Source organism: Octopus bimaculoides, chromosome 3 (assembly GCF_046866305.1).
Source record: "Octopus bimaculoides isolate indiv1 chromosome 3, ASM4686630v1, whole genome shotgun sequence".
NCBI classification, from domain to species: domain Eukaryota; kingdom Metazoa; phylum Mollusca; class Cephalopoda; order Octopoda; family Octopodidae; genus Octopus; species Octopus bimaculoides.
Genome location: NC_142930.1, coordinates 3416280 through 3422279, shown reverse-complemented (window position 1 = coordinate 3422279; position 6000 = coordinate 3416280).

The following is a 6000-nucleotide window of genomic DNA, read 5'->3' as shown; positions in this document are numbered from 1 at the left end:
ATATATATATATGTGTGTGTGTGTGTGTGTGTGTGTGTGGGTGTGGGTGTGGGTGTGAGTGTATGTATATATATGTGGGTGTGGGTGTATGTGTGTATGTGTATATACGTGTAAGTGTGTAATTGATGACACCAATAATTTAAAGGGTGTGAAGTACAGATGCGAGTGAAACAATTGAATGTTTACGTAGGGGGCATAACTCTATTGATCATATTCTTATTTTGAAATGTCACCATCAGTTGTGAGTGTTTTGTTGAAAATTTTCTGAATTTACAGTAATATCTTTCGACAATATTTCATGTAAGATAAGATTAAACACAAATATAGATCTTTCTTTGAGAATATTTTATCAAAACCTGACAGACTTTGACAAGTTATACAAAGCCTCTTTTAATTATTGTTTTCAGCTTAATATCAGACGATATTACACACTAGCTTTGTACTCAGCTCCTTCATTTTAAAATCGTCTTTTCATATCAGCGCTAGTGTTATCTGAATAGCTAAGAACCATGATCCAAAAAGAGAGAGAGAGAGAGCGTGTGTGTGTGTAAGAGTGTGTGTGCGTGTGAGAGAGAGATATAGAGAGAGACAGAGAGAATTATTATAAGATTTTACTACGTTTCTCTATCTCTCATTTTCACCTATCTCTGTCTCTTTCACTCTCATCGTGTATATAAGTGTGCGTGTATGTATATATATATATATATATATATATATGCGTACATATGCTGTATTTGTTTCTTATTGCATCTGATTTTTATTGATCTTCTATAATAATGAAACTGTATCCCTTATTTTGCTGCTTTTCTATACACAAACCGAGAAGAGAACTTGCGGAACAGACATTATTTTAGAAATATACATCTTGTAATCACCTGAAGAGACACATCTACACCGACGAGGACTCCTAAACGAGTTTTTCAGTAATCTCATCCGTGAAGAATCGAAGCTAGATGGACTGACGCAATGTAATTATCAGTAAACATTCTCATATCTTCCATCTTCCATCACTCATATCATGTGTGTGTGTGTGTGTGCGTGTGTGTGTGTGTGTGTGTGTGTGTGTGTGTGTGTGTGTGTGTGTGTGTGTGTGTGTGTGTGTGTGTTGTACTAATATTTCATGTTCGTGCAAAGGATTTGGATAAACAAGTGTAAAGAAATATACATTTACATAGGAGTTTGAACACATTTTATTTTCAGTGACGACCGAACCCTCCCCTTTTTTCTTATCTTTCCCATCCTACTTCCTAAAACTGACATTTTGAAATGTCACCTAGCCCTTGTGAGAAAGTATGTTCATTGAAAAATATGTTGATATGTATAGAATGAAAAGGGAAAGAGGAGGAAGAGAAAAAAGAAGAAAAAGAAAAATGCTTTGTAATGAAATTTCAATGAGTTGACTAGATCAAACTAAAAAGAACCCCCCCCCCCCTCTCTCTCTCTCTCTATATATATATATATATATATATATATATACTTTCCACCTCTTTTACTTTTCTTCCTCTTTCTTGATTGTCCTGAAACCTCTCTCGCTCTCTCGCTCTCTCTCTCTCTCTCTCTCTCTCTCTCTATCGTTCTCGCTCTCTCTCTCTCTCTCTCTATCTCTTCCTCCTCTTTGCTTTTCTTTCTCTCTTCCTCACTGACAATTTCAGCAAAGAGCGGAATTTCGATGACAAGCTGTATGTAAGATCACTTTAACACGTTATTGTTTGTTTCTCTTCCTTTTTCGAATATCTTTCTTGGAACTCATGTAACACTTCAGAAAACATTACACAAGAAAATATTGTCGGCGGCGTCGTAGGAAATGTGAGAAACTATTTCTTAATAAATCTTTTAACGACATGACTACGAACTGGCAGAATCGTCAGCACACCAGATAAAATGCTTACCGCCGTTTCGTCCGTCTTTACGTTCTGAGTTCAAATTCCGCCGACGTCGATTTTGTCTTTCCTTCTTTCGGGATCAATGAAATAAGCACGAGTAAAGAACTCCGGTCGATGTAATCGACTTATCCTCTCACCGAAAATTGCTGACCTTGTGCTAAAATGTCAAACCAATAATCCCTTAATGATAAATCAGTGAGCTAGTTGGATCGTTAACACTCTGGGAAAAATGCTTATCAACATTTCTTCCATCTTTACTTTCTGAGTTCAAATTCCGCTGAGATTCACTTTGTCTTTCATCCTCTCGGGGTCGATGTAATGCTGCTGCGCTTGTGACTAAATCTGAAACCAATTTATCTCTTAAAGGTAGCATAATATAATGTGGCAGATATTGTTGCTTTTACTGCTCCATTGGGGTGGCCATGGAAAGGCTTGTTTTTATGAGATTTTTTTCCTCATCGTTAACTTACGTTGTTCAATAATGTGTAGTTTTCACTGTTAGTTTAGGAGGCGAGTTGGAAATCGAATTAAATTTCCTGTGATAGTTTTGTTGCTGACGTGATAAATGGCTTATTACCTTTTGTGCTATTATACTCAACATCAACGTGTTCTTGGTCTTATTACGAGTTGAACAGGTAGTAATAAACAAGATTAATTAACCGCCTTCTTAAATTACTTCTTCACACTGAAGTGGTAGTCCACCATTACTTTTCCTTCTCCTGATGTAATTACGTGGGGTTCTTTTAGTAGATTTCTGCTATATTCCAATCCAATTCGGCAGACCCATATGTTATCGTTATCGCTGCAAATGTGTTATTGGCACAGATACTACTCCTGCTTTTAAAATGAATTTATAAATGCTTTGACTTAAAATATTCCTTTCTTCTCATTCATTTTTCTACATAGTTCACGCATAGCTTTAACTTCAGCTTTAATTAAGTATATAAGAGAAATTACAATTGTTCACGGCTAGTGTTATCTCTTCTTACCGACATAAATTATTTACTTGCCTGTTTGTTATTGCCATCTCAAACACTTTCTTGTGCAAAATACATCTTAATATCCTTGAGAAGAGTTTCGCGTCGGGTTCAGCATATGGCATTATTATTATTATTATTATTATTATTATTATTATTATTATTATTATTATTATTATTATTATTATTATTATTATCATTATTATTATTATCATCATCATCATCATCATCATCATCATCATCATCATTATTATTGCCTTCGCATAGCTTCTAACGCTGGAGATGTATTACAGTGTCAGCTGTTCACTACCATTGAACTAAGGTAACACCCCTTATTTTTCGAGCACCTTCCGGAGTATTCCAGCGGTAACAAGCAGTGCTGTTTTATGCAAGTGCTCCACCCTAACTACAGCTCATATTTGTTCCATGTACTTCTCAAGATTTTTACTCACTGCTCCCAGGGCTCCAACAATTATTGGTACTACTACCACTAACTTTTTCATCGACCACAACTGCTTAACCTCCCAGCCAACCTATCAGATCTATCGACTTTTCCGTCTTCCTTATCACATACCTTGTTGTCAGCTGGGCATGCTATATCTATGATCCAGCATCGTTTGCTTTCTTTCTCAATTAACACTATATCTGATTTCCTATTCTCTATCTCATGGTCCCACTGAATCATGAAATCCTATAGGATCTTTGCATTATCATTTTCGATAACGCTTTCTTATTTATGTTCGTATCATTATTATTATAATAATAATTATTATTATTATTATCATCATCATCATCATCATCAGCAGCAGCAGCAGCAGCAGCAGCAGTAGCAACGATTGTCGTTGTTTTTTGGGCGATAGATTGAAAGAATTTTTGGAGAGCCAGACATGATGCAATGCGTTATTTGTCCTGGTTCTGGCTTCATATCCAGCTGAGGTCATCTTTGCATTATCATTGTCGGGATCGATCAAATAAAGTACAATTCAAACAATTGGGTCGATTGCATTGACCAAGCCCCTTCCCTCAAAATTGACCTTGTGCCTAAACTAGGAACGATTTGTTTTTTTCTCTTCGGTAAATACATGCGGGTTTCTTCTACACCCTATTTGTGCACCTCCATGTTCCTGAGTTGTGAGCAGCAACCAGTTCTCCATTTGTTTAGGATTGGAGGATGGAAGACTCGTCTTCGTCTACAATCAGTTTGTTTTGTTATAGAGTTGTAGTTTATTGTTTGCTGTAACATTAGTGATTAATCTGTTGTGTGTGCTGTGTGTGTAATGTGAATTGCTATGTCTTGGAGCTTTAATCTTGGATAAGACATGTCGCGTGAGTTATGCTGCTATGAATTATTAGGTGATTATTGAATAGCGTATGTGCTGCATGTGAAAATTACTCTATTATTATTATTATCATCCTCATCATCATCATTATTATTATTATTACTATTATTATTATTATTATTATTATTCAGTAGTTTTATTTTTATAACGTGCTTTCATTTCACTACCGAGCGCAGCTCTGTGCGCCTTGGGTATGTGCTGTGGTTTGCTGTGGTGCTCTTATGTTTACTGTATTTATTATTATTATTATTATTATTATTATTATTATTATTATTATTATTATTATTATTACTTTATTGTCTTTGCACAGCTTCTAACGCCGGAGATGTACTACAGTGTCAGCTATTCGCTACCAGTGAACTAAGGCAACACCTCTTATTTTTCGAGCACCTTCCGGAGTATTCGATCGGTTCCAAGCAGTGCTGTTTTCTGCAAGTGTTCCCTCCTTATTGCAACCCATATTTGTTCCACGTACTTCTCAAGATTTTTACTCATTGTTCCCAGGGCTCCGACAATTATTGGTACTACAGCTACCTTTCTCATCGACCATAACTATTTAACCTCCCAAGCTAACCTGTCATATTATTATTATTATTATTATAATTATTATTGTTATTATTATTATTATTATTATTATTATTATTATTATTATTATTATTATTATTATTATTATTATTATTATTATTACCTTCGCCTTAGCGAAGGAGGAGGTATTGATTTTCAGTCGTGTTCGTTTGTTTGTCCGTGGAAACGATATCCCAAGAACCGCTGGATGGATTCGGATGAAACTTTCAGGGATGCTTGGCCTCGTGACTGGCACGAACTGATTAGATTTTGGGATCGATCCGGTACCGGACAAGGATTCTGGATTATTTGTTATATTTAGTTTATTTTACATGATTACGATCTTACGTTAACTTTCAAGTCTTTCTCAGTTATCTCCCTTTAGGCTGTAACTATTTTGAATGGTGAAATTGTTAACTTTGGCTTGTATTAGATAAGAGTAAACTATTTATTACTCTTACTAAATTTTCTGCAAATACCTTCACATTCCATGACTACCATTGAGATCGATCCGGTAATTGACAAGCATTCTGAATTGTTTTTCCGATTTTTTAACTTAATTTTTGAGAGCAGTCGGATTCATTTTTAGTATTCCCGTTTGTGAGAGCAGTCGAGATTATTTCAGATATTCTCATTTTAAAAACATCACTGGCTAATTGTTGAGAGGACGTTGGTGTTGCCGTACTGGAGGTTTGTGCTCTCAGAGTGCTCCTGTTGTTGCTGTTATAATAATAATAATAATAATAATAATAATAATAATAATAATAATGATAATAATAATAATAATAATAATAATAATAATAATAATAGTAATAATAATAATAATATCAAAATTAAAAGAAGAGTGCCATTGTTATCTAGTGAATGATATTTCGACATCTTGTGTGTCTTCAACTGGTTCAAAAAATGTGTGTGTGTGTATGTGCGTGCGTGCGTGCGTGCGTGCGCGCGCGTGTGTGTGTGTGTGTGTGTGTGTGTGTGTGTGTGTGTGTGTGTGTAAGGTTGAAAAGGAATACTCGAGTTAATATGTATAAGGAAAAGTCAAAGTAGAAAATGCTAAAATAATTTTATCATAAAAAAGATTTTAGTAACGGTTTCAGTCATTGAGACTTTTTCAACTCTAAGTATGGAAACATTTATATTTTGGACAAATTCAATGAAAGGTTTTTTAAAAGAATATTTGCAGAGTATTCAAATATAAGGGGCATTTTACTTGTTTCTGCCTGTCTTTGTGTC